Source organism: Lagenorhynchus albirostris, chromosome 5, assembly GCF_949774975.1.
Source record: "Lagenorhynchus albirostris chromosome 5, mLagAlb1.1, whole genome shotgun sequence".
Classification (NCBI taxonomy): domain Eukaryota; kingdom Metazoa; phylum Chordata; class Mammalia; order Artiodactyla; family Delphinidae; genus Lagenorhynchus; species Lagenorhynchus albirostris.
In genome coordinates, this window is record NC_083099.1 from 86,659,858 (window position 1) to 86,672,287 (window position 12,430).

At 39.5% G+C, this 12,430-nt stretch overlaps 1 long non-coding RNA gene across 1 annotated transcript; it reads right to left on the minus strand.

The window, feature by feature from the left end:
- Positions 1-558: 558 nt before the first annotated feature.
- On the minus strand, positions 559-7,102 carry LOC132521208 (uncharacterized). Its single transcript, XR_009540766.1, has 3 exons — positions 7,053-7,102; positions 2,537-2,601; positions 559-753 (listed from the first exon to the last, which is right to left on the minus strand). It is a non-coding gene; the product is annotated as an uncharacterized LOC132521208 (long non-coding RNA).
- Between the last annotated feature and the right edge of the window lie 5,328 nt (positions 7,103-12,430).

Genomic DNA, 12,430 nt, shown 5'->3' on the forward strand with positions numbered 1-12,430 from the left:
CTATAAAAGAAAAAGATATTTTCTCTCACTCCTGGCATGAACCCCCTCTACACTCTATCCTGGAGAAGTGAGACTTAAGTCTGGGAAACCCAAACTCACTAAAGTGGCGTCAGAACTAAATAAGCTGTCAAAGAGATACAAAGAAATGTCACATGACTGAAAAGTTTTCAAAATACTAAACATCTCGGAGTGGGGAAGGGGAACAAAAATATAAGAAGAAAAAATCTCAAAACACATAGGAAGATTTTGTTTGATGTCCTTTGAATTAGAGCTGGGGGAAGAGTGAAAAGGATGAAGTTACGGGCATCTCCCCCAGGAGAATCTTTAGGGGAGGGAGGAGGACTTAACAATCCTCAGGTGTTGACCAGTTTGTTTTTCTTTTTTTTCTTTTCAGGAAACTTAACTGCTGGAGTCCTCATCTAACAACTGCTCTCAGCACCTTCAAATGATATCATTATTTTGCTGACAAGTTTTGGTGTGAAAAAGAGTTCTGTGAATTTGTCCCGGAATAGAAAGTGTCAATTTCACTGAGACTCACTCTTTGATTGCAGAGTTTTCCTGCAACCTGAAACAAAACCAACTTCCCCATTTTGCCACATCCGTCTTCTCTCTTCTCCTTTAACCAGAAGCATGCTGATGCGACCAGAGTGGAGAGGAAGTGAGCTGACTCAGTGTTCCCACCCCAAATAGAACCCTACAGAGCATGGAATGACCTGCTCAGGATGGTCGTCATCACCGCCCGCTGGCTCTGACCTATGGCAGAAGGAAGAAGGAATGAGAAGCATGGGGAGGGAGAGGATTAAGTTAAGAGACCAAACATAAAGAACATTCATGAATGGTTTTAAAGTTGGAGTTTACATGCACATTGATTCTATAAGTACAAATTCTAGAGAAATCCTAAATTTGTTCATTTTCACAGTTCGAAGGCCGTACTGGTTATCAGTTTTGTAGTTATGCAATATACCACTTCCCCTAGTTTCCCATTCAACTCCAATACTACTGCAGCCTGAATTTAAGATTTTACTCCTTGAGTTTTGACTTTTGACATTAGATGTTTGTAAATATAAAATAAACTGCCTTTGGAAATCTAGAAGTGAATGGCTTTTAGTCTGTCAGCCACACTGAGAATATTAGGGTTTTGGGGACACTTCTGTATACCCACCCCACTCCCTTTAGCTTTTACTCTCTGCCCATGGACATACCTGCCCACCTCTACTCTCAACCTGCTGTGCCTGGATGAAACTTGGCTGCTGTTCACACATTCTATGGGGTGTAGTGGAAGAGTGGTTAAGACCACATTCTGAACACTGACTGACTGAGATCACAACGTGACTTTGCCACTTATTGGCTGTGTGACTTTGGGCGAGTCACTTAATCTCTCTGTGCTGTATTTGCCTCCTATTTAATATAAGGGATAATTTATATTGGAAGGAATAAAATAAATTTTTGTGTATAAAGTGCTTGGAACAGAGCCTGGCAATGTTACATGAATGTTAGATACTACTTTCCAATCCTAGAGTTCATATTATTCCTCCATGACCCCCTCCTGAGTTGCTCCTCTCTCTGATAACCTAAAACTTCCCTATTGCTTTTATTTATTTATTTTCCAAAGAGGTCTTTTATTTTGATTATTTAACAAAGTCACAATGAAAGCCAATATTTTAAAGTAATTATACTTTTAAAATAAGGTATATAAAAGATCACTTTTTAGTGTTTATAACCAATTTATATAAATAATAACATAAATCACAAAATATATACTTCAAAATGTCACATCAAATAGCTAATGGAAAGCAATAAACTGATTTAAGCGATAGTATCTAAATTATCTGGGCCTCCTATTGATTTCTTTTCAGAATTTCAAATGTTCCTGACAACAAAATCAATACGGCACTTTACAAGACAGTTGGCCAAAAGTGAGGCCATTCTCTAGGCAGTACTTTCAGAAACATATCCATCCCATACCGATCTAGTTACCCATATCAATTTGTTAATAGAGATATTAATTTGAAGAGTACAAGGGACAACATATATTTGCAACTAAGTACAGGACATTCAGATATTTTGTACAACTAGTTGACCATGAAAAAAGGGTTCTAGATCTGGTTTTTAGACTGAATTCCCAAGATGGTTTAGAGAATTTGAGAGATTAAGAGAGTGAAGACTCTGCTCTCATAAACGAGACCCCAACAGGTGAATTGGGATGTACATAGTTGCACTTGTCCAGTATGATATTTCAATATTGGTAGGTTATGGTTTATATCCAAAGAGCCAATTTTGATGAGAAATATGATGGAACACATTGTTGGGTATTGGGTATAGTTTTAATGGTACTATCAGAATTTAAAATTATATTTTATCCTAAATGATAAATTATGAAATATTTTATCCTAAGCATTCATTTTGCATCACCATTAAGATACTTTCAATTTTATGTTTTCCTCTGTTGGAAATCCCCTAACATTTTTTTTTTCAAAAGACCAGAAGTTAGAAATAATATAATCAAGAGAAAAATGTTTATGAAGTTAAATAATACCAAATAAGAAGATGTAGTTTCAGCAAGAGTAATGAGACGGGACATTCGTTGACAACTGCTTTCTCCTGTTAATGAAATTATTTAAAATATTACTATGTACTTCACAAATAATTCCGAGAGATACATTTTGACAAAAAAGATATATATGCTTTTATGTTATTGATTCATAAGTACATATCTGGTTATTTCTGTTTTTTTCTTAGGATTCTCTAAGACATATATGCTTTACCTAAATATACAATAGCATTGTATTCTATACATAATATAAAGTAATACTTCAGGAAGTTTACACCCTTGGTTGTAAAAATAGAGGAAGAAATAATCCCCAAGAAATTTACAATTACATGGGGAAAATAAGAGAAATAGCATTGTGGGACCAAATTTGAGAATTGCCAAACTATGGTCACTGTGTTGGCCTGACTCACTATTGGCTCTGAATCTCTCCAACCCATGCAAATAGAACACATTACTCTCCAGCTAAATGTCCTATTTCAGATCTGAGGACCAATTCTGCCTTTAGGAAGATGGATTGTAAAGATCTCCATATCTATAGCACATTTTTGGAAATACATTTTTTCTTTCGGCAACTCATTCTGCCTGATGCAGATCCCTAAGAAATACAGCTGGGGGCACGACCCAGCCAAATGCATATTCTTATCTTTGCCCCTTGTATACGGGCTCCATAGATAGAAAGGAACCTAAGCTTTCTTGCTGAAGTCTAGAACCTCGAGCAAGTTTAGAGGAATTATCTCTACCCTGGGACCCTACCAGTCTTTCATTAAAATATGCCTTCTGAAGATTGAATCTCTCACTCTGTGGATCCCCTGAACTTTTATAATCCCCACTCTCCTCCTTTGCAAAACCCAACTGTGGAGTCAAACTGTACCTTCTGTGTGAACAATGGCAGACTGTCTATGTCCTCTCCTCTTGGAAGTAATTTTTTTCATTTTAATGTACTAATTAGATTCTATTGTTATTACTATTTAGGTGATGAACAATGTCAGTTAAGGAAAAGAAAACCAATAACCAAACATTGTTATTGACTGTATGATCGATAATAATATATTGTAAATATGTGTGCACACAAAAATATGAAAATATCATTAAAAATAATATCATAGGGCTTCCCTGGTGGCGCAGTGGTTGAGAGTCCGCCTGCCGATGCAGGAGACACGGGTTCGTGCCCCGGTCTGGGAAGATCCCACATGCCGCGGAGCGGCTGGGCCCGTGAGCCATGGCCGCTGAGCCTGCGAGTCCGGAGCCTGTGCTCCGCAACGGGAGAGGCCACGGCAGTGAGAGGCCCGCGTACCGCAAAAAAAAAAAAAAAAAAAAAAATAATAATAATAATATCATAAAATGTTTAGGTTAGTTTTGAAATTATTTTTTAGTCCAAATATTTACTTTTTTTTTTTAACTGGAATACCTTTCAGGTTTATACCAGAAAGTATAAACCCTTCCTCTCACCCTTATTTAGTATATAGCACTTAATCAAATTTTACAACACAATGTTTTGTTTTTTAAAGTTAATTTTAGCTTATTCAGTTATAATAATATCCACAATATAGATAAGAAAGATAGACTCAACTTTTTACCATTGATCTTCTATTCATGCTAGAAAACTTCATAAAGTTCGTGGAAATGGCAGTAGCTATTCTCCTTTCAGAAACTTCGGTTACAGTATCAGGAGTTTATTTGCTTTTGTTGTTTTTTAGTATATCTCAGTAAACTTTTAAATGTAATCATCCATGTGTACCATAATGGGTATGTATCTCTCATTTCATATTTTATTTCTCTGTTATCCTTTTTTCCCTATTGCTTTTAATCTCTGATAACTCTCCTCTTTTCTGTGAAACCATTGTCTGGATGATGTACTTAATACATAGCCTATCTTACCTTATTGTGTTATTCATTTTTCCTTATATCTGCTTCAGTGAGACTGAAGTCTTCAAGGACAGTGATGCTCTATTATGCATGTTTGTATCTCCTGTGCCCTGAACAGTGCTTTGCACACATAGGTCCTCAAGTAATTTGTTGCTGGGACTAGTGAAAGCAGTGACAATGTAGAATTTGGAAAGAAGAGCATGACAGAGAAATAGAAAAACTCTACTTTGGGTATGTTGGCTCCTAGTCTAACACTAAAGATTCCAAATAATCTGTGCAAGCAAGAAGGTAGAATTTTCACCTTTTCTGGATTGGAGAGCTGGGATGATCACAGTTTCCTTTGTGGACACCATGTGGGTTTTATTTGAAATGTCTCTACAAATGACATGGGGATTTTCATTAACCTCAGATTTGTCTGATAAGGTAAAGATGCTGACATGCTTTAGCCAATACAGTTCTGATTCCAACTTAGCATTTCGCCCACAGTAGTCTGCAGGGCCCTCTGCAGAAAGCTCTGCAGGGCTTTGGCATGTGGGTTGCTCAGCACTTTGTCACCACACATGATTATCTAGAAGGCAGGGACTCTACATGGACCAGTGTGACTGGTGTTCCCACTGTGATTCTGATAACGAAATGGATGCACAAAGCTAAGTTCAGAGGGAGGGTGGAGAGAGAGGTGCATATAGAGGTGCATATAGAGGTACATAGGCTCTACATTCTCTCCAGCTTAGGGGGAAGAGTCTGCCTCTTCTGGCTAAGCTTAAAGGATATGGGTTTGTCCTGGGGCCAAGTTGATGGGAAGAGTTTGCTCTAGCTTTGAGTTCAGTTCTTGGAAACTCATGCCAAGCTAATGTCTGTTGAATGAAGAATGAGTTGGTAAGTGTGTGAGTGAGTAACCTTAAGAAACTGAGGTTTCTCAATAAGGTGTTTTTAAAAAAGAAAAAAGAAATCCAGATTTGGTTCTAGGTCATCAGCTCGAAAATGTGAAAAGGACTACGTTGTTTTGTGTGTTTGTCCCATTGGCTCAGGTGTCTCCTGAGTTTTCGGATGAAATGGCATCATGAATTTATGCAACCTTTCCACCCAGGGCTCTACACCTTATACAATACTCTGATCCATTCTTAGAGTTATCTGAGAGGCAAACGTTATCATGATACACTCACTCCTTCAATGGCTTTTTGCCGCACTCAGAACAAGTCCAACACCTTTACTGTGGCATGCCAAGGGCTCTCTTCCCTCTGCCTTTTCTTCCCATCTTGTCTCTTATTGCTCCTCCATTCAAAATTCAAAATTCCATTTCTTGTGCTCTGACTATGAAAAGCTGTCTGCTGTCCTCCAGCGTGCCAGATTCTTTCAAGCCCCCTCACATTTGCATAACTGGTTCCTTCACCAGGCAGGCCCGCCAGTCTTTTTTCCTTGGCCAACATCTACTCTTCCCCCAAGGATTAGCTCAAGAGTTTCCTCCTGGATGAAGCTCCCTCTGGTGCCCTTCTAAGCAGAGTTAGGTGCTCTCTTTCCCATATTCTCCAGGCAATCTTTGCCAATGTCTATTGTAACAAACTTTCTGCCTCTCCAAACACACTGTGGCCTGAGAAAAAATATTCTGTCAGGATTACCGCTGAGCATAATTCTGGTAGAGAGCTATTGTTGTCCACAAATATAATTATGGAATTTAATATAGAATAATGGTTATTTTCTGTATGTTGAATTTAATCTTGCCTGAGTTTGTATCATAGAACCTCCATTTTCTGAACTGCACCAGTTTTGTAACCTCTCTAAGCCTCAATTTCTCTGTCTGTAAAATGAAGTTAATAATCATGACTACCCCTTAGTCTGTGTGAGCATTAAATAAAATGTTGACTGTAAATGTCACAGTGCCTTGAGCACAGTGTGCATTCCATATTGTAATGCAGGGACTTCCCTGGTGGTCCAGTGGGTAAGACTCCACACAGGGGCCCTGGGTTTAATCCCTGGTGAGGGAAATAGATCCCACATGCATACCGCAACTAAAAAAACGATCCTACATGCCACAGCTAAGACATGGAGCAGACAAAATAAGTAAATAAATAAATATTTTAAAAAATATATTGTAAGGCAGGCACAGCTGGGGATAGAATTTGTTTTTGCTCTCTCTGCTTCAACAAGAAAGAAGCTAGAAAAGCACTTGAACTCACTGATGCCAACATTTCTTAGAAAGAGGTTGAGATAGGAGATGTTCTCTAGAGTCTCTGCAGGTGGCTACCTTTAGAAGGTGACTGCCTCATTATCTGGGGAAGAAAAGATGGAATAAGACTCTCTGTTTTGACGCCCAGACTCTGGGCTAGAGGGGAGGAGAGGAAGATGGGTCCCTGCGTTGGCAGACTTGAGCCAAACCTAACTCTGTGCTCTAGGTCTGACTTACGGCTAGAGTGGGCTGTGCCTAAAAAAGAGAGAAGAAGCACTGATTGAAAGATGCTGAAATAGAGGCCGGGCCTTGCAACCGAGTGATGGCCTCACTTCTCCTTAATTGTCAGTGCACAGAGCTCTGTGCATGGTCTTTGCAAGATGCTTCCTAAAACCCACATTTTGATTTTGAAATAGTTAGTGGTTAAAATTAATTTACATAAATTAATGTTTGTATAAAATTTGATTATACCTTTCAACTGGTCTTCATGGATTTTCTGGCTTATTCCTCATCAATTGAAGGTATCAGAATTATTCCCTTGGTATTGGCCTTGTGGTTTTGTTTTATCTCTTCTCTTTCACTTATTCTGATTCATACTCCTATATCAAACGAAGAGTAAAGCAAAAAAGGGCTGGAGACACACAGAGAATAAGAGAGAAAGACAGAGCTTATAGGCAGTATAGGCTGTCTTATGATGTTAGTTAGACAACTATTGCCTTCAAAAATCATTATCTCCATTCATTATAATGTGCACTCACTGGGTATATCTTGTCAGAATCTGAAGGATGAACTTCTTCTGTGTCAGTCACCTGGGGTTATATCTGCTTTGAGCGGGAAGAGGCATTAAATAGCTATTATGGTGGGAAATTCCAGTGGAAAAAGGGGACTAGAGAAGTTTACAAAATAGGCAGTAAGGATGAAGTAGGCCAGAGCTCTACAAAGACCAGAACCAGACAAATGAAGAGAAATGATGTTAAACTTGATGGCCAAGAAATGACAGTTAACATCAAGGTGTACGATAGTTATAAATCCTGAGAGGTCAAGACTAAGGACTTTGGTAAGGAAAGAAAATGGTGCTCATCACATTCAGCCAGAAGTGGCAGGGGTGATGGACAGAGCTCTAGAGGCATCTGCAAGGACGCCTTCTCTTGCCTTGTGGTTCTTGAAGGATGCTGATCTCTCTGGACCTGGGGACTCTGCAGAACTGACCCGGAGCCCTGGAGTATGTGTGTGGATATAGGGGCCCATCAAAGAAAAGACTACTTCCCTATCTTCAGAAAAGGAACTTCTGTTTCTATTTAAACTGATGCAATTATTTAGAAAACTCTAATTTAGAAGGTACGTTTTTATTTTTTTACAGTTGGCATTTCCATGTCCCAAGCTCCCTTTGCAGATGTTTCTTTCAAGGTTCTCTTGCTATAAAAGGGCAATAAATTTGAGGTGAGACCATGAAGACAGTAGTAAGAAGACATGAGATGATATGGTTTCAATAGTCACTTTGAAAAATTTGGGTTCACATAAGTATTTTGCACTGCAAGAATAGCTACAGGAACAGAAATTTCTATAAAAGATTCTCTGTGATGTCCGTTTTAGATGCATTTTGAGAGTAATGGCTCCATCCAGGAATGATTAGATGTTGCTAATCTGTCATGTTTTTAAAAGCTTTCTTTAAATCCGTATCATAATAAGAAGAACATGCTGTGGAAACCAAGCAGGCTCAGGGGAATATGGTGTTAGAGAGCAAAACTTTGGCCTTAAGGTCTTTTGTTTTGATCAAATAGACTTTGTGAAAACTAACTGCTTACCAGTAGTTTAGTAATTGAGGTCTGCACAGAAAAAGCAGAACACTCTGTGACTAAAGACACATTAAATATTAAATACTTATTAAATATTAAATATTAAAGATGCAAATTAAATGATGGGTAGTAAATATAGATTAACGTAGATTTGTAAAATATGAATAAACTGAACTTCCTCTTAGAAATCATGTTGAAACCTTTCAAAGCAAGTAGTTTCAGTCTTGACTTCCCAAACGTGGGTTGAGAAGGAGAAGCTAAAGAAATATGCAGATCTTATGACAAAAAGAAAACAAACACGTTAACTCATTGTCATCATTATCATCATCAGACATTACTTAATTCCATTTTTGTAGGCTTGTGTTAACCAAACACAAAATTTCGAGCCCAACAGCTTAATCACAGTATTAAAACACTATGAAAGAAGACTGAAAAAAATACAAATTTAAAGTTTCTCCTTTTGATTTTAGGTATGAAAAATGTTTAATCAGAAGAAAATCTTTGCCCAAATTTCACATAAAGAGAAAACAGTGTATTTGGACAATTGCATGATAAATTCAATTTTTTAGTTGAATTTTAATAGATATGAAAATCAACTGTGCTTAGAAATAAAAGCAATACTGTCTTCCCTTGTAAAATAGAGGAGATAATAATACTTACTCATCAGGTATTAACCTAAAGATTAACCTGGCATGAGGAGATTGCTCAATATATGTTCATTTCCTCTCTTCAGTGACAGTGATCAAAATGTAACTATGAATATTCCTCTGGACCAATTAGGACAAAATAAATTGCGATGGGAATTTAATTATGTTTCATTCTTAGATCAAAAGAAGGAAACTACAGAGGCAGAGAAATCCGTAAAAACTTATTTCCTCCCTTTCAAGAGTGAACTCCCATCTACCCTCAATGATACTGTTGAACTTGGCAAGTGACTAACACACTATCCAGTATTTTATAACTGTTTATAATTAACAGAGTTAAATATTTGAGTTAAGGTAACTCTTGAAATTTCTTTTAATTTTTAAATAGAATTATAAAGCAATTAAGGGTGAAAACAACAACAGCAACAAAAGAAAGACAACCAAAGGCACTGATGGTGTCATGATAAACACATAACACCTATAATCATGAGATCTGGGTTTCAATTCTAGTAAGCACTGTGTGCCCTGGAGACTTAATTTCCTTGCCTGTGAGATAGAGGTGACATCCGCTGTGAGAGTAAAATCGTACATATAGAACATTCAGCCCACTGCTTGTCTCACAATATTGACTCATTCATTCATTCAGACATGTTCAGTGAGTTTTTACACTATGTCCGGCACTGTGCTAGGTACTGGAAATACAACACTGACAAAACAGACACAGCTTTGCTCTCAAGGAGCTTAAAAATGTGGCAGAAGAGGGCTTCCCTGGTGGCGCAGTGGTTGAGAGTCCACCTGCCGATGCAGGGGACGCGGGTTCGTGCCCCGATCCAGGAGGATCCCGCATGCCGCAGAGCGCCTGGGTCCGTGAGCCATGGCCACTGGGCCTGCGCGTCCGGAGCCTGTGCTCCGCAATGGGAGAGGCCACAACAGTGAGAGGCCCGCGTACAGGAAAAAAAAGTGGCAGAAGAGGCAGACATTAAGAAAGACACAAATAATAGTTTGATAAATAAGTAAAAGTTAATTCTGATTAAAAATTAATTCCCTTTCCTCTCTCCTCATTTTTAATAAAGGGAACACGTGTGCTTTCTACTTTCACTTATGAGAATTAAGTGAGTTAATGAATTAAGTGAATCCCCTCCGGAAACTTCAAAGCTCTCCACAAATGTCTATGGTTATCTCTGTAACAAAAATTTATCAACTATGCACTAATTGCAAGGACCTAGGGAAGGCAGAAAGAGTAACGGGATGCAGGTTCTCCCTGCTTCTGCCGGGGAGGTAGACAACTGGGCACTGTGAGCCACAAGTCCAGACATAAAGTATGCTGTAACCAAAAGGTTCATTTGGGTTTTTCTGTAACATGTTATGGACAAACCGGAACGAACTTTTTGGACTTCCCAATACTAAAATGTGCTTTGAGAGAGGGTGGGGAGAGTCATTGGATATCTGGAGGTGGCAGAGGTGGGCTCAGCTGGGAAGACTCTATGCAGCAGGTGCATTTGGACTTGACAGTTAGGGGACATCTGGACTTGAGATCAGCCAACAGAGTAAGCAAAAGTACAGAAGGGGGAGATCATCAAGGGGCAACAAAGAAAACATATGTGGTGTATTTTGGCTAGATTGAAGAAGGCACTAATGGCATTAGTTGGCAACAAGAATTCAGACAAGCGGTTTAAGATCAGATCATAGAGGACTTTGAACGCTGAGCTAGAGTGTGACCTGTATTGTTGGCAGCTGCAAGTCATTAAAGGAGTTTGTGTAAGACAGTAACAAGACTGGAGCTGTGAGTCAGGAAGAGTAATCATCCTACAACAGTGTGTCAAATGGATGGTTACGACTACTGGTATGATTTGGCTCAAGGGTTCGGGGAAAGAGCTTCAGGGTCTTATACTTTGGTCCTCTTGAAAGCCAGGGTCCTGAAGCTATCAGAGTTGGAGTGGTCTGTGGAACTTGAAGCATTTGTGTATTTGCTGGCGCTGAGGCATAAAGAAAATCAACTTCCTTTTATGAATAACATGGAACTCATAATGTAGATCCAAAGAGCATATTTCCTTGGTGAAAATAAAGCACTCATTTCAACTACATCTCTCATTTGCCTTAGCACAGGTCACATTATCTATAATGTATATCATAGACATAGGGAAGAGAGACACCAGGAGGTAAAAACAATTGCTCTGGGCTTCCCTGGTGGCGCAGTGGTTGAGGGTCCGCCTGCCAATGCAGGGGACGCGGGTTCGTGCCCTGGTCCGGGAAGATCCCACATGCCGCGGAGCGGCTGGGCCCATGAGCCATGGCCGCTGAGCCTGCGCGTCCGGAGCCTGTGATCTGCAACGGGAGAGGCCACTACAGTGAGAGGTCTGCGTACTGCAAAAAACAAAAAACAAAAAAACAAAAAAACAAAAAACAATTGCTCTAAGCACTAAGCTGCTATGACCCACCATTTTAAAAGGCACAGACCAGACCCTCTGCCTGCTTCACATACACACAAAGTCCAGTAATGGCTGCTCAGAGCAGCTTAATTAAATATCCCCGCTCCTGGAACTCCCATGGGCTACATGCACAGAACAAGCTGACCCTGACTCCCTCCCTCCCCACCCTGGAGCCTCTCAGAGCCAAAACAGCTGTGGGAGATGAGTGGTGGCCTGTCAGCCAATCAACAAGCAGATGACAGGCTCCATTTGTGACTCTGCAGAGGTAGTGGAAGAAGCCAAGCTGCCCTGCCCAGCTGGGTTTAGAACCTTTAGACTGAAAGAGAATAACAGATGTTCATTTAAAAAAAAACAACGACAAACCCCAAACATAATTTTATTACACAAATTCATGCCAGTGAATATTTGGAGAATAAGAACATTTTTGCCAGCCCTCACAGGGTGTCTGGAAGACAGCACAAAGAAGGGTCTACATATTTCTAATCTCTATCACATTTCCATGATGAACTCCAGAGAGTGTGAGACACTGCCTTGGTATGTCCCACAGAGGAGCTTTCAGGGTTTGCTCTGGGTTTATTTAGAGCCAGGAGGAAACAGGGGACTGGGTTTCCCATTCCCAACGTAAGGAGATCTAATCAAGTAGGAGCAAAATAGGTAGCTGAAGACTTTGTCTTATTACTTCATGTAAAAGTCATCACATTAAATAAACACATTTGGCATGAATTTACCAACAAAGAGGAAAATGACACTAAGCCACCCGGATAAGCTTTTAAAGAATTCAAAGTCCAGGATTTAAAATTCTCTTCATCCAAATAAGCAACCAGCAACTAGGTTGGGCCCTCAGTGATGAATGGATTATGTAATAAAGGAAGGCAGCCAGAGGTTAAACCCTTTCTCCCAGTGATGAGCAAATAAGCGAAAAACTCCCACAGAGAACTCTACCTAAGGGCCCTTTTGCAAAAGCCTCACCTTGCTGCCTT